At 26.7% G+C, this 21,110-nt stretch overlaps 1 protein-coding gene and 1 long non-coding RNA gene across 6 annotated transcripts in view; one reads left to right on the top strand and one right to left on the bottom strand.

Moving 5' to 3' along the window:
* Positions 1-2,516, bottom strand: part of LOC142223555 (beta-1,4-glucuronyltransferase 1) — a 313,449-nt gene extending 310,933 nt beyond the window's left edge. For 3 of the 5 annotated variants that reach the window (XM_075293434.1, XM_075293436.1, XM_075293438.1), the window contains exon 1: positions 2,190-2,516. The gene's annotated coding sequence lies outside the window, so the exon portion shown is untranslated. The remainder of the gene's footprint in view (positions 1-2,189) is intronic. The other 2 variants (XM_075293435.1, XM_075293437.1) reach the window with 1 other exon arrangement.
* Positions 2,517-9,020: 6,504 nt separating this feature from the next.
* Positions 9,021-9,681, top strand: LOC142226993 (uncharacterized). Its single transcript, XR_012719779.1, has 2 exons — positions 9,021-9,410; positions 9,468-9,681. It is a non-coding gene; the product is annotated as an uncharacterized LOC142226993 (long non-coding RNA).
* The last annotated feature ends 11,429 nt before the right edge of the window (positions 9,682-21,110 follow it).

Genomic DNA, 21,110 nt, shown 5'->3' with positions numbered 1-21,110 from the left:
ATAAAATTTTGACAAAATTGTCTATAGATATAAAATTTTAACAATATTTTTTAGAGAAATAAAATTTTGACAAAATTTTCTATAGAAATAAAATTTTGACAAAATTTTCTATAAAAATAAAATTTTCTATAGAAATAAAATTTTGACAACATTTTCTATAGAAATAAAATTTTGACAAAATTATCTATAGATATAAAATTTTAACAAAATTTTTTATAGATATAAAATTTTGACAAAATTTTGTATAGAAATAAAATTTTGACAAAATTTTCTATAAAAACAAAATTTTTGACAAAATTTTCTATAAAAATAAAATTTTGACAAAATTGTTATTGAAATATAATTTTGACAAAATTTTCTATAGAAATAAAATTTTAACAAAATTTTCTATAGAAATAAAATTTTGACAAATCTTTCTATAGAAATAAAATTTTGACAAAATTTTTCACAAAATTTTTTCTAGATATATAATTTTGACAAAATTTTCTGTAGAAATAAAATTTTTACAAATTTTTGTTTAGAAATAAAATTTTGACAAAATTTTCTATAGAAATAAAATATTGACAATATTTTCTATAGAAATAAAATTTTGACAAAATTTGCTATAGAAATAAAATTTTAACAAATTTCTCTATAAAAATAAAATTTTTGACAGAATTTTCTATAGAAATAAAATTTTGACAAAATTTTCTATAAAAATAAAATTTTTGGCAAAATTTTCTATAGAAATAAACTTTTGACAAAATTTTCTGTAGAAATAAAATTTTGACAAAATTTTCTATAGAAATAAATTTTCTATAGAAATAAAATTTTGACAAATTTCTCTATAGAATAACTTTAATATATCGCAAAATGATTTAAAGCTAAATGAATCCCAAGGGAATGTTTTTTTTAATACGCCGCATCTTTAAGAGAAGGCCAAAATCTTTGGATTCCAGTAAAAATTTTTTTGAGAGGACAAAGGAGTTCAGCATTTCTTTAAAATTTTAAATTTTATAAAAAATCCTCCATCGTCCATACGTAGTTCATGTATGGTGGTAAATTCATATTTGCAATTTTTAATCCCAATTTTTTCTTTGAAATTACGTATTTTCTGTACACAAACAAAAAAAAAAAATAATTGTCTAATAAATTTTCTCTAATTTGTCGAAAAGTATATAATTTTTTTGAACGTTTGCAATACAGTTTAGATAAAATTTCTAAAATAATCTACATATTGGTTCCTGATGGTTTATTTAGTTTTTTATTTATTTTATTTATTTATTTATTTATTTATTTTTTTTTTTTTTGTAGATTTAAACCTCCAAATGTATTGAGAATTAAATTTATTTAAGACTCAATATAGAATTTGTTCATTCTTTTAAAAATTATTATTTTAATTAGTTGGTTTTTACAAATTTGTTTTCGTCGCCTTTTTTATTTTTGTAATTACATTTTTCAAAATTGTATTTAATAATAATTTTTTTTTTTTGGATATCTTATGGCATTTCATGCCAAATTACGTGTTTATGGTACGAATTCAAATTATTTAAAATTATTCTCATGACGGTCTGTTAGTATTTACAAAGCAAAGTATTTGTTTTTGTTGTTGTTGTTGGTTTAAAGGGGAGAGAAATAAAGGTTTGGATGGGGGTCACTGAAAATTTGACATTTTTGCTCTAGCATTTTTAAATGAATTTAATTTTCTTACACATATATTATATCAACCTTTTTTTTATTTTTAAGACAATTTATTAAACTTTTCTTAGTAGTAAAACATTAAATATCAACTTTAATGTGTTTTTCTCGCTTTTTTTTAATTTCTTATTTTCTTAATAATTTTCCACAAATTCTTTGCAACAGCTGTTTTTTGTTATTTTATTCCATTCTCAATTGTTTTGCCAATGCATATATGCATATACTCTCTGGCCCCAAATAATAGCCCCACTCAAATGCAATTCTCTTTATTTGCACTCTCCGAAAAATTATAAATATTAACGGAATCACTCTCTTCTCCATAGCTTGCCTGTTTTTTTGTTTTTTGCTATTCCATTTGACACAAGAAATCAAAAAGAGGAAGAAGAAGAAAACTACAAGAAGAGACACATAAAATCAACTGGCCCCAAAAACTTTTTTTGTAAATTGTTGTACTTGTTGTTTTTGTTGTTATTGCATGTAATATTCATCAAACAAATTCATTAAAAACTCACTTTAAGCTTTGTTTTTTCTTCACTACGAACAAAAAAGCCCACTCACATTTTCCATATGATTTTTGTTAATCCATTAATCTGCAATTAATTTTTAGATTTTCTTTCATCTTTTTGTAATTCTTATTAGAATGCGGGCAGACGGAAAGCAAAAATCATTCATACACGCACACACGTACGCAACAAGAATAATGCTCAGAGTAAAGAAAACACGTTATTAACACTTCTTTCTGTTTTATTGTTGTTGTTTTTAGTTTATGCTTCTTTTTCAAACACGGCGCGCAAACGAACATAAATCACCACCTTCTTGTTTGGGTGTTTCGGAGCAACTGAGCAATGCCTAAAACCGTATGGAGATATGAAGCGCAATGCAAGAATAACCCCCATTAAAAGAGCATGATGCCAGAGAGAGTGACAGACAGAGAGAGAGAGAAAGAATGAAGCAATGTTAAAGAGCTCCATTGGCTAACTGTCAATAACAATGCCCCCAGTTTGAAGCAAGCTAACTTTATGAAAAAACAAGATTCCAATGACTGCGAAACATAAATGACAGATGCAAAAATCAGACTCCAAACAAAAAACAAACAGGGATGCCATGGTTACGAAATATCTTAGAATGTTTTTTATGTCTACCATCCTATTTAGTGGGTGTGTAATATATTTAGCATTCCTTTGGTAGCACATCGGAATATATATTCTTACCGTCTTCTTCTATTCTATTCTGTCTCGCTTTTTGTCTGCAAGCAGGTCAAGTTGGAAGATGTGTTATCTTGGTGCATGTTTTCTTATAGCTCCCATTCCCCGATTTGTTTGAAATTTGATTTTATATCAGCCCATATAATGATGTAGCTTCCATGTGGACTTATCTCCCGAGTGGCATGGAACTATTCGAGTTGCTTGGAGTTGGGAATCCAGCGGTATTAAAAGTCTTCAAAGAGATTTGCCAAATTTTGTAGACATCCATGTTTTAATGTAGTTCCCATAAAAACCAATCTTTCGATTTGACTTTTTGTGCAACCATACACTGCTATATTATTTTAACTGGCTTGACATTTGAAACAAGAAGAATAGTCCTTAAAGAGTTATACCAAACTTGATATATATATTGGTTCAGGTTTCGATATGGTCCCCATACAGGCCTAAACCCATAGAAAAATTATTACCATACACCCATAGAAAAATTATTTCCATACGTGCTCAAATCGATACCGTACGTTATTGATAGTTAGCCAACCCCGTATGGTACAATATCTATACCGAACGGTACAAGCGGTACGCAAAGCATGAAATTACCATATGGTATTGTGAAAATACCAATATGGTATTGAAACTAATACCTAAGCGGTATTAATATTTATACCATAAAGGCATTGATGTTAGTGTTGGGAAAGTAACGAGTATTTGATTACAAGTACTCGTTACTGACTAATTTTTTGAGTACTCGTTACTAGTAAATGAGTACTCAATATCTTCAATGCCAGTTTTTTCTTCTAACGGTAAGTAAGTTGGCGGTTTGGAAGTAAAATTCTTGACTTCTTTGAAAATGTTAATTGAAGTTTTCGAAAATAGTTTTATCAGTTAAAATGACACGAAAACGATATATGGTTTCATCTTTGAAGAAAGTGAAAAATTTATCTGATTTCTTAAAACCGTTTGAATTTGAAAAATAAATTGCATTGGGTGTAGGTGGGAGCTTTAATTTAAAGAATCACATGGATCACGTCTCATGCGAATAGTATGAATAATAATGTCGTTGATTTCAGCTTGTTCAATCCAATTGTTTTCAGAGAAGGGCCCAAGCTTATTCAAAAACCCATGGAAGATTTCAACATTGGGTCGCGCGATAAAAATGATCGCTAAATATTTGCATCCACTGTCAATGGTGGATTTAAAAAGTTTCCAAACTGCAAGCATCAGTAATACACAATGCATCAGTAATACACAATGCACAATGATATACCCTGACGAAAAAATACCGAATAGTGAATACGAAGTTGGCTCTAAAAATTTGAATGATTGGTAAAAATCTTTTTCTAACGAGACCCATATATCTACAACACCACATTTTATAACACTAGAATGAAACTGGATAATGTAATCTGCTTTTCTATACCGTTTTTAAATTTTAAAAAGAAGAAAATATTATTAAAAATTGTCCACAATGTCTTTTTTATTTTTTTTTTTTTTATAAAAGTAACGAGTAGTAACGGGTACTCAATTCAAAAGTAACGAATAGTAACGAGTAGTCAAAAGTAATCAAAATTTACAACACTAATTGATGTATAAACAGTGCGGTATTACCAAATAATACCAAAACGGTATTGGGTTTAATACAAACCCGGTATTTATTAATACATGCTAGTTTAATAAAACACACGCAACAAAGACTTTTTTCTTTAATGTATTTAATATATTAAATACATACATATACCTCATTTTTTTCATCTTATAATTTTCTAAAAGTTATTCATTAAATTCTCTGCCCCATCGAAGGCACTGCATGCCTCAAGTTGTTTGCTGTGAGATTTGGAAAGCTCTTGTATGTCTCTTATGCATCTAATAAGAGAAGAATACCGAATTAACAAAAAATAATAATGGTCCTGTGGAAAATTTTTGTCAAAATTTTATTTCTACAGAAAATTTTTGTCAAAATTTTATTTCTATAGAAAATTTTTGTCAAAATTTTATTTCTATAGAAAATTTTTGTCAAATTTTATTTCTATAGAAAAGTTTTTAAAAAATTTATTTCTATAGAAAACTTTATTTATATAGAAAATTTCCATTTCATTTGTATTAGAAATTTTATATCTACAGAAAATTTTGTAAAAATGTAAAAAAATTGATTACTATAGAAAATTTTGTCAAAACTTTATTTCTTTAGAATGTGTTGTCAAGTTTTTTTTCTTTTAAAAATTTTCTAAAAAATTTATTTCTATAAAAAATTTTCTCAAAATTTTATTTCTATAGAAAAAATTTTTAAAATTTTATTTCCTCTATTATATAGCAAATAGCAAAACTTTATTTCTATTTTGTAAAAATTTTATTTCTAGTGACAATTTTATCAAAATTTTATTTCTATAGAACTTTTTTATCAAAATTTTATTTCTGTAGAAAATTTTTGTCAACATTTTATTTCTGTTGAAAATTTTCTCAAAATTTTATTTCTATAGAAAATTTTAGCAAAACTTTATTTCTATTTTATTAAAATGTTATTTCTATTGAAATTTTTAGCAAAATTTTATTTCTATAGAAATTTTTGTCAAATTTTATTTCTATAGAAATTTTTTGTCAAAATTTTATTTCTATAGAAATTTTTGTCAAAATTTTTTTCATAGAAAAATTTGTAAATTTCTATAGAAAAATTTTTAAATTTTATTTCTATAGAAAATTTTGTCAAATTTTTATTTCTTTAGAATGTGTTGTCAAGATTTTTTTGTGTTAAAAAATTTCTAAAAAATTTATTTCTATAGAAAATTTTCTAAAAAATGTATTTCTATAGAAAATTTTCTCAAAATTTTATTTCTATAGAAAAAATTTTCATTTTTTCCTCTATTATATAGCAAATAGCAAACCTTTATTTATTTTATTTTAGCAAAATTTTATTTGTATGGAAAATTTTGACAAAATTTTATTTCTATAGAAATTTTTTTGTCAAATTTTATTTCTATAGAAAATTTTTGTCAAATATTTATTTCTGTAGAAAATTTTCTCAAAATTTAATTTCTATAGAAAATGTTCTCAAAATTTTATTTCTATAGAAAAATTTGTGAAAATTTTATTTCTATTGAAAAATTTAGCAAAATTTTATTTCTATTGAACATTTTGTCAACATTTTTATTTTTTTATTTCTATAGAAAAAATTTTCATTTTTTCCTCTATTATATAGCAAATAGCAAACCTTTATTTATTTTATTTGAGCAAAATTTTATTTGTATGGAAAATTTTGTCAAAATTTTATTTCTATAGAAAATTTTTGTCAAATATTTATTTCTATAGAAAATTTTTGTCAAATATTTATTTCTGTAGAAAATTTTCTCAAAATTTAATTTCTATAGAAAATGTTCTCAAAATTTTATTTCTATAGAAAAATTTGTGAAAATTTTATTTCTATTGAAAATTTTAGCAAAATTTTATTTCTATTGAACATTTTGTCAACATTTTTATTTCTATAGAAAATTTTTGTCAGATTTTTTTTTTCTATAGAAAATCATTTCAAATTATATTTCTACAGAAATTGTTTGCAAAATTTTATTTCAATAAAAAACTTTTGTCAACATTTTATTTCTATGGAACATTTTAGCAAAATTTTATCTCTATAGAAAATTTTCTCAAATTTTATTGCTAAAGAAAATTTTCTCAAAATTTTATTTCAAAGACATTTTCCCCAAAATTTGTTTTCTATTGAAGATCGTGTTAAAATTTCATTTCTATAGAAAGTTTTGTCAAATTTTTTTTTCTACTAAAAATTTTCTAAAACTTTCTAAAATTTCTATAGAAAATTTTTGTCAACATTTTATTTCTATAGAAAAATTTTTCAAAATTTTTTTTCTATAGGAAATTGTTTAAAAATTTTATTTCTATAGAAAAATTTGTCAAGATTTTATTTCTATAGAAAACTTTGTCAAAATCGTATTTCTAGTTATAAAGTACCTCATACTTGTAGGGGAATAGTTTGCAAACTCTATTAAAACATCAAGAATTCTACCAATCTACCAAACAGTAAAAAATCTATCATTTTTGGTAGAATTCTATCAACTGTGGCAACCGTGATTATGGGTCCACAAATATGTGTGCCCAATAAGGTGTTTATGGTTTCATGTTTTGGTATAGCCCTAACATGGGATTCTAGACACTGTAATTTTTATCCGATTTGCTTGAAATTTAATATCTGGATCAAATTCAATACAAAAACCTGTGTCGAATTTGATTTATATCCGTCCATTTTCTGGTATAGACCTCATATAGATCGATCTCTATATTTATATATTTTCATGATTCATGTTCAGATTCGGTCAAATTGGTTGTGCCACATTTTAGTTCGGTTACCACCTTTTGTGCCACTTTTTATTAAAAATTCTAAATGGTAACGCTGGTCTGCGAAATATTCAATTAACCTATTATGTGGTACGACAAACTTTTCATTTCATTTTTAATCAAATTTGTCGTCTGAACACACTATGGTAGTTTGTTGAAAAATTAGGCGCCTTGGGCCTACATAATTCATCGATTTTGGTCATCATGAAAAGTCAATGAATCAATTTCGAAATATGTCAAATTGCGCTTTATCCAATTTGAAGAATATGAGAATTTATGATTTTTAAATGTTTTTGAAAATTTATGATTTTTAAATATTTTTTTGAAAATTTATGATTTTTAAATATTTTTTTGAAAATTTATAATTTTTAAATATTTTTTTGAAAATTTTTAATTTTTAAATATTTTTGAAAATTGATGATTTTGAAATATTTTTGCAAAATTTATGATTTTTACGTATTTTTGCAAAATTTATGATTTTTAAATATTTTTGCAAAATTTATGATTTTTAAATATTTTTGAAAATCTATAATTTTTAAATTTTTTTTTTTTTAAATTTATGATTTTTAAATATTTTTGCAAAATCTATAATTTTTAAATATTTTTGCAAAATTTATGATTTTTTACATATTTTTGCAAAATTTATGATTTTTAAATATTTTTTGAAAATTTATGATTTTTAAATATTTTTGTAAAATTTATGATTTTTAAATATTTTTGAAAATCTATAATTTTTAAATATTTTTGCAAAATTTATAATTTTTAAATATTTTGGCAAAATTTATGATTTTTAAATATTTTTTAGCAAACAAATTTGATATTCGCTCCCAGTCTATCACTGAAATTTTCATTCACTGAACATATTTTGCGTCAAACACGACTCTTATTGAAAGTCCCATTTTCATGGGTTCCATCTTCATTGATTTCATATTGAACTATGAGCAGTCTAGTTTGGATTATCAATATGAGCCTTAATCTTCTTTCAAATAAAAAGGTTTCCCCGACTCAGATATGAACGAAATGATTTTATATAAATTTAATTTAATTTGTATTTATCATATTTCCCAGAAGCTACTAATAAAATTATTTTTTATCATATTGTTGATTACCTGAATTGAACTTGAAGTACCCGATATGGGTATTTGTTTGTCTACGAATATGATAAGCAAATATTTCAAAGAATTCATTCATTTTTCTGGAATTGTGTCTAGGCTAAAGAAATTGGAAGCAATCATGCAATTATAAATGGAACAAATCTAGGGTGCATTAATTAATTTAACAATGTGATAAGTCAAATATACACTTCAGATTCTAATGGAAGGAGCCAATGGTATTAGCTCATACCTGGAAACAGGGTGTTACAAAATAATGTATATAATTGCAGCAAACAACAAAAAGTGAGATAGACCCCCAGAGTATTTTTGGCAAAACTTTTAGGTCCTAAAACATATCGATGGCTTCATTCCAAAGTACGCTGTCTAAAAAGTGAATTTTACAGGAAACAAGTTCAAAGTTTTTGTTTTGGAATTTCTCAAAAACCTTATAAGATAGAAATACCCTTTTTTCGGTCTTAAAATCATATTTATTAAAGATTTTTTCAGTATTTATTATCAAAATAGTGATAATATAACATGGCTAAAAATGACTTAGACCACTTTAAGCGAACAAAGCTTTTTGTCCTTTTTGGATTGGACATTTTTTAAAATATTAGTCACAGGCTAAGTACAATATTAACCATAACTTTTGACAGAAGTGTCCAATAAATTCGAAATTTTGACAGGATGTAATTCACATAAATTCGAATAAAACACAACAAACTCCATCAAAACACGCTAAGTCGACTTAGCGTACTCTGGAATGAGGCCATCGATATTATATTTACCGATGCTTCACAAATTTAGTTTTTTTGGTCGTCACGTTTTCCAAGAATTATTGTAATTTACTCGCCTACCCTGCCAGCATTTCAAAGTTCCATTTCAACCTCATCGTTACCACAGACTCGTAAATGTCACTTCAACCATCATGAAAAGGTACATCAAAAAGTACATGCAAGTAATTTGCCATCCCTACTGTTAAAAAAGCCATTTTTTTTTGTGAAACGCCAAGCGCAACCAGCTTGTTATATTTTAATTAAATAAAAACGAAAATAAAGTTCTGAAAACATAGATTATACGCTTAAAATTGTGAAAGGTATATTGGTGAACAATTTGGTGATTTTCCAAATGGAATAAAGTGATTGTTTTTCAGATATTTTACAGACACGCTGCCTCCATGGAATAAAAACACTGGTTGATAGACGCAGCAACATGTAACTCGCTACTTGTAACTCAACATCATCATTAATGCCAAAAATTATGTTAAATGTAATGTGATAGTGGTATAAATGTTATATTTTTAAGAATTTGTAAATGTTTAATCAAATTAATAAATATCTAAACAAACGTGTTTTACTCGACCACAATGATTCTTTTACAACTATCTTAAAATGCACTTTTTCTGATTGTTTGGAGGGTCCCTTATTGGCGTCGTTCTAAATTGATCTATAAAGGCACCTAATAATTGCACTCATGCGAAACATTTTTGTAGTAACTTGGCGTGGTACAACTTCTCAATAGTGACGGCGCTTTTCCGACGAGTTTTTGATGTCGTATATGATTGTTTTCGACGTAGTGGGGATTCTCAAAAGAGTCCCCAAATTCAAAAAATGTTGGCAGGGTACTTACTTTATGTGAAAAAATAAACTACCAAGGCGACCAATTAGTTTTTAGCAACGGCGACATACCATATGTTATGGGGATGTGATAGTTAATACCATAATAATACCGGATGTAAATGAGTTGATAACAGGTTGGCTGATAAGTCCCCGGTCTGACACATAACATAGATGGCGTCGCTAGTATCATAATCAACAATAATTGATTGGTATGCAAAATTCAAGCGTGGTGAAATGAGCACGGAGGACGGTGAACGCAGTGGACGCAGGAAAGAGGTGGTTACCGATGAAAACATCAAAAAACTCCACAAAATGATTTTGATTGGCCGTAAAATGAAGTTGATCGAAATAGCAGAGGCCTACCAAAGGAACGTGTTGGTCATATCATTCATCAATATTTGGATATGCGGAAGCTATGTGCAAAATGCGTGCAGCGCGAGCTCACAAAACCAACAACGTGTTGATGATTCTGAGCGGTGTTTGCAGCTGTTAACTCGTAATACACCCGAGTTTTTCCGTCGATATGTGACAATGGATGAAACATGGCTCCATCACTACACTCCTGAGTCCAATCGACAGTCGGCTGAGTGGACAGCGACCGGTGAACCGTCTCTGAAGCGTGGAAAGACTCAAAAGTCCGCTGGCAAAGTAATGGCCTCTGTTTTTTTGGGATGCGCATGGAATAATTTTTAACGATTATCTTGAGAAGGGAAAAACCATCAACAGTGACTATTATATGGCGTTATTGGAGCGTTTGAAGGTCGAAATCGCGGCAAAACGGCCCCATATGGAGAAGAAAAAAGTGTTTTTCCACCAAGACAACGCACCGTGCCCCAAGTCATTGAGAACGATGGCAAAAATTCATGAATTAAGCTTCGAATTGCTTCCCCACCCACCGTATTCTCCAGATCTGGCCCCCAGCGACTTTTTCTTGTTCTCAGACCTCAAAAGGATGCTCGCAGGGAAAAAATTTGGCTGCAATGAAGAGGTGATCGCCGAAACTGAGGCCTATTTTGAGGCAAAACCGAAGGAGTACTACCAAAATGGTATAAAAATCTTGGAAGGTTGTTATAATCGTTGTATCACTTTTTAAGGAACTATGTTGAGTAATAAAAACGAATTTTGACAAAAAAATGATTTTTCTATACTGTGGTACCAAAATTGAAAGGTTACGTGAACTAAACTATTAATAGCAAACGGTAATGGCCACGTACCGCCTTTTTTTCTACAAGTGTAATAATAAAACCCGATTTTCACAAATGTGGATTTATTACCCACATTAATTGAGCTTTCTTCTCTTTTTTAATAATGGACTCAATATTAGTCGTATACTAACCCCGTAAGTACTATATAAACTATACACGGTTGAAAAAGACTGTTTTTCATATGTTTGGCTATAAACATTATATGTTTGGAACACAAATTTTTAAACACAATATTTTTGAGTGCAAGCATATAATGTTCATAAAATAGCATAACATGTTTGGGACATATATGTTAATATGTTAGAACATATTATGTTTGGGACATAAAATGTTTGTAAATATAAAATGCTTGGTTGCAAACATATATTAATTTAGAAATAGCCTATAAACATATATGTGTTTAGTAGCTTGGAGCGCTATTTAACAGGGAGCGATATTGAATTAAGTTGGTGGTTGTTGCTTGTTATTACAAAATTAACATTTTATTTTTCCTTGGGCAATTGATCAGCTACTTCTTTGATCCTTACAAACTGTGTGGTCCGCTGTTCGAATCCCCGTCCGGCAAAAGGTAAAATTAAAATAAAAAAAATCATACAATTGAATAATTTCTTCTACAATGTTTGTATTACAGAAAAAGGTGCTAAGAACTAAAAAATCTCGTGGAAGTGAGAAAGATGTGGGGGAATATACAATTGGGCAGAAACAAAATTTTGAGCATTCAGGTCGAAAACCTATGTTGTTAGCACCTATATTACCTGTTTATTTTCATAATTCATTATGATTGTAAATATATAAATAAATAAATAATATTTTGAGAATTTTTTTAAGCATATAATAATTTTGGGTGCAAAATGCTTCCAAACATATTATATGTTCATATAATAACATATTGTTTTTTTGGAAGACAACATTATTGAATTTGGATGCAAAAATACAAAATGTTTGGAACTTAGACTACCCAAACATATATTGTTTAGACCAATATGCTTTCAAACATATTATATATTGGAAGAGATCAAACATATAAATGTTTGGGCAATACCCAAAAATGTATATGCTTGAAGCAAAATATGTTTGGGAGTATATGTTACAGAAGCGATTTTTTGTGAGGGTGTAGGTACAACTACATATATATTATCAGGCATTTCTGCTCAGATTGTGACAAAACTCCCATAAAAATGTACCTCATAATGTTCTTCAATATGGAAATGCAGTTTATCCACCAAACCGATAAGTAGGGGTGGTTTAGGGTATGATATAGTCGGCCCTGCCCGACTTTCTACTTTACTCACTTCTTAATAGTCCATTTGGTGAATATTACTTTTCTTCTTTTTTTGGCAAAATAATTTAGATTTTTGAATCCTCACGAAATTGATAGCATTTTAGAGTTTTTGATATAGCTAAACTAACAAAGATAATGGCAACACTGCCTGAATAACATATGTTAACAAGCGTACATCCATGCTTCGATGCAAATACACAACACAAGAAGGTAATGTACAACATTTATACGCGGACTGTTTTGCTCTTAAATAAATTATTAAAAAAAAACTTTTTACGTGCAATATCTGAAAATTTCATTTATAAACAAACATCTCCTTTCACAGGCAATCACGTACATATTCAAGCTAAAATATGTTCGCATGTATGTTTGTCGCATGCCGTATCTTAACATGTGTACCTCAATTTACACTGGGTCTGAGTGACCCTCGTACACAATGCCTTTGTTTGTCTAGCAACCATATACTATTGCTGCTGTTATTATTATTTAACATTCACTGCAAATGTATGAATAACACTTGTACGAATATGTTAGACTACAGGCAAGTACAAAAGAAAATGTACAGACCACTCAAGAGGGAGAATGTTATCAAATATCTATACAGTAGGTAACGGTTAAAAGCATATCATATATAAGCAGTGTTGCCAGTATTGGGGATTTTTCCCCAAATCGGGGATATTTTTTCGTGGATGGGGACAAAATTTTTGAGTTGGGGACTTGGGGATTTGGTGGGGAATTTCCACAAATTTGGGGATTTTTGTGGGGAATTTTCGATATTTGTTCAGTATACGAGTAATTATCACAGTAAGAACTAGGGTTTATATGAAATTCTTTACATGCTTAAAAAAAAGGCCTAAAGATGTACAGAGATTCTCAAAAAAAAACTTTCCTCCTCCTTATTCCACGGAATTTATTTGGGTGGCCCAAGAGCTTCTTTACAATTTACTCTTTTTCCTAAGAAATTTTTTACTATTGTGAAATTATTTCGTAAGGACTCATATGCGTACATCAGGGATGGAAAATGCAGTACTATAGTACTTTTTTCAATACTTTTTCAACCTGGTCAGTACCGTAGTACCCCCGCGAATGATTTAGTACCTTTTGTGTAGACATTTTTGAGCCGATATCAGATTTCTGGTACACTAGTTTTGACAAAATATGTTAATATTTTGAGTAAGTTTTTAAGAAACTTATTTGCTAGTAGTGTTTTACAATTTTGGCAAAACAGACAAGTTCATGCGGGAAGAAAATCTCGATTTTGTAAAAGCCATAGTCAAAAACACGATTTTATTGAATTTCAATAATGTTTTAGTCGAAAAAAGCATGTGATTCTATATTACGCTTCCACACGAATACTTTATAGATAAGAAGTTATTGATCGCGTACAAAAAAATGCGAACCATTCAAGGTCGAAACTTGAGACAAAAATAATCTACCGACATTTGGAGAAAATATTACCAAAAAAATATTTCGCAAAAATGTTGTCAAAATTTTATTTCTACAAAAAATTTTGTAATTTTTTTTCTTTTGGAAAGTTTTATTTTATTTTTTTGTCAAAATTTTGATTTCTATAGAAAATTTTGTCACAATTTTGATGTCTATAGAAAGTTTTGTTAAAATTTTGTTTCTATAGAAAATTTTGTCAAAATTTTGTTTCTATTGCAAATTTTGTCAAAATTATATTTCTATAGAAAATTTTGTCAAAATTTTGTTTTTATAAAAATTTTTATCAAACATTTTTTTTTATAGAAAATTTTGTCAAAGTTTTATTTCAATAGAAAATTTTGTCAAAATTTTGATTTCTATAGAAAATATTGTCAAAATTTTGATTTCTATAGAAAATTTTATAAAAATGTTATTTCTATAGAAAAATTTGTCAAAATTTTATTTCTATAGAAAATTTTGTCAAAATTTTATTTCTATAGAAAATTTTGTCAAAATTTTATTTCTATAGAAAATTTTGTCAAAATTTTATTTCTATAGAAAATTTTGTCAAAATTATATTTCGGTAGAAAATATTTTCAAAATTTTATTTCTATAGAAAATTTTGTTAAAAATTTATTTCAATTTATCTATAGAAAATTTATGAAATACCATGAATTCTATAAATCTACCAAACCGTGATTACAATACTGTAGTCTTTGTAAGCAGATATATAACTAAAAAATGTAAAATTGTGGATTCGACAAACAAAATTTTATTTTCTTAAAAATTTACTCTAAAGGTGCTCTTGACAATAATCTTCCAATGGAATTTTTGTTGAAATTTTGTGAAAAGTACTTTTTCGCTCAAAAAAATACCTTTCTTGTACTTTTTTAAAAATTGTATTTTCCATCCCTGGCGTACATCACTGATTTTTGAACATGTATCCCATATCCCGCACATACAGAGTAGAGTTCATATCGGGACAGCAACGCATTTTGATCGATAAGTCAATTTTATTTCTTGACTATATGTTGACCGAACTCCCATTTTTATTTCTCGAGCGAGGATTTGCATAAGATGACTCGATGACTCTTTATACCAATAATTAACTCTGATGGGGGCTGGTATCGGATGATATTTTGAGCACCCGTCTCCTGGTTTTGTGTTTTGAAATCTTCATTCAATTGCACATTTTTATTTTATTTAAAAAGTTTTTTTTTTAATTTTGTACGGATTTTCTACAGCAGAGTCTACTCGTTTACTTTTTTTCAAAAAACCTGCCAAAAATTTCTTGGGGATTTTTATGGGGAATTTTAAATTAAATTGGGGATTTTTGGGGATAAAAGCGATCCATTTTGGGGACAAGAGCTCGGAATATACTGGCAACACTGTATATAAGAAAAAAAAACGTATATGTGTTAATACTACATTCGCACTAGGCACGAAATCTCTCAAATCTCTTTACAAATCTCAAGTGTTCGGACTGGCAAAATAACGAGATTTGGTTGATTTAACAGCTGTTTGTTGTTTACAAGTAGAAAACATATACATTGAGACACTTTTCAGTTCACGGTGAATAATTCGATTTTAACATAAAATTAGCCGTTGAGTTATTGATTTCTTTTGACTTAAGATAAGTTTGGAGCAATCAATTGAGTTCCATTCGTTTTGGGCCAACATAAAAATTTCTCAAATATATCAACACAAACCCGTATGTGCACACACACACACATTCATCTAAAATGAAAATTGGGGCAGGGTTGCAAAAAGCAAAGATTATAAATTGTAGGAAGATAGGAAATTAGCTACTGAGGAGACCGGACCATTTACCAGATTAGTTTAATATGTACTCGAACCAAACGCGTATACGACAAGTATTGACATAGCATTAAAATGCAAATAAATAGAAATTAAGTGCACGAAATTTCCATAAAGGGGAAAGTGTAATTTTTTTTGTTGTTGCCTAAAATTTAACATTGTTTCATTAAGAAAATTAAATTTTTATTTAAAAAATAAAAACGAAAAACAACTAAAAAATTACAAACATGTATTAAATTAATCTGGTAAATGCAACATTTGGTATGACGCAAACCAATTTCCTATCTTCCTCAAATCTATAACCTTTGGCAAAAAGCGCATTTTTAGTACTAAAGGCCGGTATGCACCTCTAGCGAAAAATTTCATTCCCATAAGAAATGCATTGCTATTTATGCTAACGAAATTTTCGGTAGCGTTCAATTTCGTAAGCTGGTACGCACCTCTAATGAAAATAACAGGGTTGTCAAAAGCATATTTTGGCAGCAAACATTTAATTTATTACAATCATTGTGTGCGTAAAAGTTTTAAAAGGTCTGTAAATAATAAACAATTTATTTGAGGAATATTTGGAACATATATTAACAATGTTTAAAAGCGATTAGCTGGTTTAAAATTTGTGTACACAGCCCTGTTTTTTTGTTGTAGACTTAAATAAATTTTTGCTACCGAAAATTTCGCCAGGGGTGCATACCGGCCTTAAAACCACAGTTGGACAAGGCAGTATGGGGATTTTGTTGAAATCCTCTACGAGCCAGCTGATATTTGCTTATTGCAAATCCAGAGAGTATTAAGAAAACAAGAGGACGAAAATTTCTCTTCTACAAAAACAACAAATGTCAACCGTATAGATATCGCACAATGCCTGGAGCTTTGGTATAACCGACGTTGCGGTCGAAGCGCTGCTTTGATAAATTCTTTATTAAGGCATCGGCAGTTATAATTTCAAATTGTCAGCCCAAAAATTTTATAAAATGGAAACAAGTATAAAAAAGAACATATGTCATTACATGGCAGGTTCTAAATCCTATTTTCCTTAAGTTTCATAAAGCCGGCAGAGAACTGAACTGGGTGACGCCGACGCAAACTGTATGCTATTTGAGAGAAGCGCCGACAAAAACTGCATGACATTAGATAAATTTCCTCATGACTGCCACCTACTGTCGCAGTTTCGCTTGACAGTTAAAATGTAGGAGGATTTCGGCCAAAATCCAAATTTTGGAAAATTTTATCAAAAAAACTACCAAACCAAAAATTTAATATGCAAAATTTTATTTCTATAGAAAATTTTATCAAAATTTTGTTTCTGTAGAAAATTTTTTCAAAATTTTATTTCTATAGATAATTTTGTCACAGTTTTATTTCTTTGAAAAATTTTGACAAAATGCTACTTCTATGAAAATGTTGTTACTTCTATAGAAAATGTGCTACTTCTATAGAAATGTTACTTCTATAGAAAATGTTCTACGAAAAATTTTGTCAAAATTTTACTTCTAAAGAAAATTGTTTCAAAATTTTATTTCTATAGAAAATATATGATATCGATAAGATATAAAAGAAATATGAAATGAAATCTCTATCCTAATTTTAATTTTATTTCTCCTGGATTTAAAGCTAAATAATGTTTTTATTTTAATGAAACCGCATCTTTGGCTCGGAATCAATAAAAAAAATCCTTAAGGGAATGTCAATATCATTGAATGAAAGTAAACCTTTTTATGAGTGTATGTAATTTCCAGAAGAAGTTAGCATATAAGACCCAAACTCAATCATCTCCCCTCTCCAGATCTATACTAAGGGTTATGGAAATTCGAATTGGCCAGCGATGAAATATGTGTACAATCAATTTGTATAGATTGGTATCTTTTTCTTTTTAACAACTCGGCTAATAAGCACGAATACATATTGTAATAATATGACGATATGTGTTTGTAATTGCCTTAAGGAAAGCGGACCAACCCCATGACCGGAACAGGGCTAGTCCTGGTGTGTATGGACCAATCCCAGTTCTGGTCATAACATATGGACAAATTTTATTTGCGTTTTTTTTAAGGAAATGCCCATACATAAATTATCCTCAAGATAGAGCGTTACCACTCAATATAAACAATGATCTGATCAAAAAGATTGCCAATTCCATTGATGGGCAGGTTTTAGCTAATTTCACAACCCAACGAGAATGCACCTGTGAAAGATGTGTGATATTACGTTGAAGTAAAAGATCAATGCTTGAAAGCTTGATTACCACAAAGCAATGACTCATATCATAGGGTGTTTGTTAAAGATTATTGTGAAACACAACTTGACAAGTAGATGTCGCACGGTAGTTTAATACTGGCTTCAAGTAAGGATGCAAAATACATTTTTTACAAAATTACAAAAAAGGTATTTTTGTTGAGCGAAAAAGTACTTTTCACTAAATTTCAACAAAAATTCCATTGGATTAGATTATTGCCAAGGGGTCCTTTAGACTGAATTTTAAAGGAAATAAAATTTTGTTTGTCAACTCCTCAATTTTAATTTTTTTTACTTGTATATCCGCTTACAAAGACTTCCGTAGTATAGAAATCACGGTTGCCACAGTTGGTAGAATTCTACTGTTTGGTAGATTCGTAGAATTCATGGTACTTCATAAATAAATTTTTGACAAAATTTTTTATAGAAATAAAATTTTGACAAAATTTCCATCAGAAATAAAATGTTGACAAAAAATAATATAGAATTTCGTCAAAATTTTCCAAAAAAATTGACAAAATTGTCTATAGAAATAACATTTTAATAAGTTTTTCTATAGCAAAAAAAAAGACAAAATTTTCTAAATAAAACAATAAAATTTTGACAAAATGTTCTATACAAAAAAAAATATGACAAAATTTTTTATAGAAATAAAATTTTTGACAAAATTTTTTATAGAAATAAAATTTTGACAAAATTTTCTACAGAAATAAAATGTTGACAACATTTTCTTTAGAAATATAATTTTCAATAGAAATACAATTTTGACAATATTTTCAATAGAAATAAAATTTTGACAAAATTTTCTATAGAAATAACATTGTCTATAGAAATAACTTTAACAAAATTTTCTATAGCATTCAAATTTTGACAAAATTTTCTACAGAAATAAAATTTTTCTATAGAAATAAAATTTTGCCAACATTTTCTATAGAAATAAAATTTTGTCGAAATTGTTTATAGAAACAAAATTTTGTCGAAATTGTTTATAGAAATAAAATTTTGATGAAATTCTCTATAGAAAAAAAAATTTGACAAATTTTTCTATAGAAATAAAATTTTGACAAAATTTTCTTTAGAAAAATAATTTTCTAAAGAAATAAAATTTTGACAAAATTTTCTATAGAAATAAAATTGTCTATAGAAATAACTTTAACAAAATTTTCTATAAAAATAAAATTTTGACAAAACTTTGTATAGAAATAAAATTTTGACAAAATGTTCTATAAAAATAAAATTTTGGCTAAATTTGCTATAAACATAAAGTTTTGACAAAATTTTCTTTAGAAATATAATTTTCTGTAGAAAAAAAAATTGACCAAATCTTCTATAGAAATAAAATTTTCTATAGAAATAAAATTTTGACAAAATTTTCTATAGAAATAAAATTTTGACAAAATTTTCTATAGAAATAAAATTTTAAAAAATTTTTCTATAGAAATAAAATTTTGACAAATTTTTCTATAGAAATAAAATTTTGACAAAATTTTCTATAGAAGTAAAATTTTAAAAAATCTTTCTATAGAAATAAAATTTTGACAAAATGTTCTATACAAATAAAATTTTGGCTAAATTTGCTATAAACATAAAGTTTTGACAAAATTTTCTTTAGAAATATAATTTTCTGTAGAAAAAAAAATTGGCCAAATCTTCTATAGAAATAAAATTGTCTATAGAAATAGTATTTTAACAAAATTTTCTATAGAAATAAAAGTTTGACAAAATTTTCTGTAGAAATAAAATTTTGACAACATTTTTTATAGAAATAAAATTTTGACAAAATTTTCTATAGAAATAAAATTTTAACAAAATTTTCTATAGAAATAAAATTTAGACAAAATTTTGTATAAAAAAAATGTTGACAAAATTTTCTAAAGAAATAAAATTTTGACAAAATTTTCTATAGAAAAAAAATTTTGACAAATTTTTCTATAGAAATAAAATTTTGACAAAATTTTCTATAGAAATAACTTTAACAAAATTTTCTATAGAAATAAAATTTTGACAAAACTTTGTATAGAAATAAAATTTTGACAAAATTTTTTATAGAAATAAAATGTTGACAAAATCTTCTGTAGAAATAAAATTTTGACAAATTTTTCTATACAAATAAAATTTTGACATATTTTTCTATAGAACTAAAAATTTGACAAAATTTTTTATAGAAATAAAATTTTGATAAAATTTTCTATAAAAATAAAATTTTGACAAATTTTTCTATAGAAATAAAATTTTGACAAATTTTTCTATAGAAATAAAATTTTGACAAATTTTTCTATAGAAATAAAATTTTGACAAATTTTTCTATAGAAATAAAATTTTGACAAAATTTTCTATAGAAATAAAATTTTGACAAAATATTCTTTAGAAATATAATTTTCTATAAAAAAAATTGACAAAATCTTCTATAGAAATAAAATTGTCTATAGAAATAATATTTTAACAAAATTTTCTATAGAAATTATATTTTGACGATAGTTTCTATAGAAATAAAATTTTGACAAAATGTTCTCTAAAAAATAAATTTTGACAAAATTTTCTATAGAAATAAAATGTTGGCAAAATTTGCTATAAATAAAATTTTGACAAAATTTTCTATGGAAATAAAATTTGGCAATACTTTCTATAGAAATAAAATTTTCACAATATTTTCTATAGAAATAAAATGTTGACAAAAAATAAAATAGAATTTTGTCAAAATTTTCCAAAAGAAAAAAAATTGACGTAATTTTGTATAGAAATAAAATTTTGACAAAATTTTGTATAGAAATAAAATTTTGACAAAATTTTCTATAGAAATAAAATGTTGACAAAATCTTCTGTAGAAATAAAATTTTGACAAATTTTTCTTTACAAATAAAATTTTGACATATTTTTCTATAGAACTAAAAATTTGACAAAATTTTCTATAGAAATAAAATTTTCTATAAAAATAAAATTTTGACAAATTTTTCTATAGAAATAAAATTTTGACAAAATTTTCTATAGAAATAAAATTTTGACAAAATTTTCTATAGAAATAAAAGTTTGACAAAATTTTCTAAAGAAATAAAATTTTGACAAAATTTTCTATAGAAATAAAATTTGACAATATTTTCTATAGAAATAAAATTTTGGCAATATTTTCTATAGAAATAAAATGTTGACAAAAAATAAAAGAGAATTTCGTCAAAATTTTGAAAAAAATGGACAAAATTGTCTATAGAAATAAAATT

The sequence above is a fragment of the Haematobia irritans genome, chromosome 2, assembly GCF_050003625.1.
Source record: "Haematobia irritans isolate KBUSLIRL chromosome 2, ASM5000362v1, whole genome shotgun sequence".
NCBI lineage: Eukaryota > Metazoa > Arthropoda > Insecta > Diptera > Muscidae > Haematobia > Haematobia irritans.
This window is presented reverse-complemented; position numbering and strand designations above follow the sequence as displayed.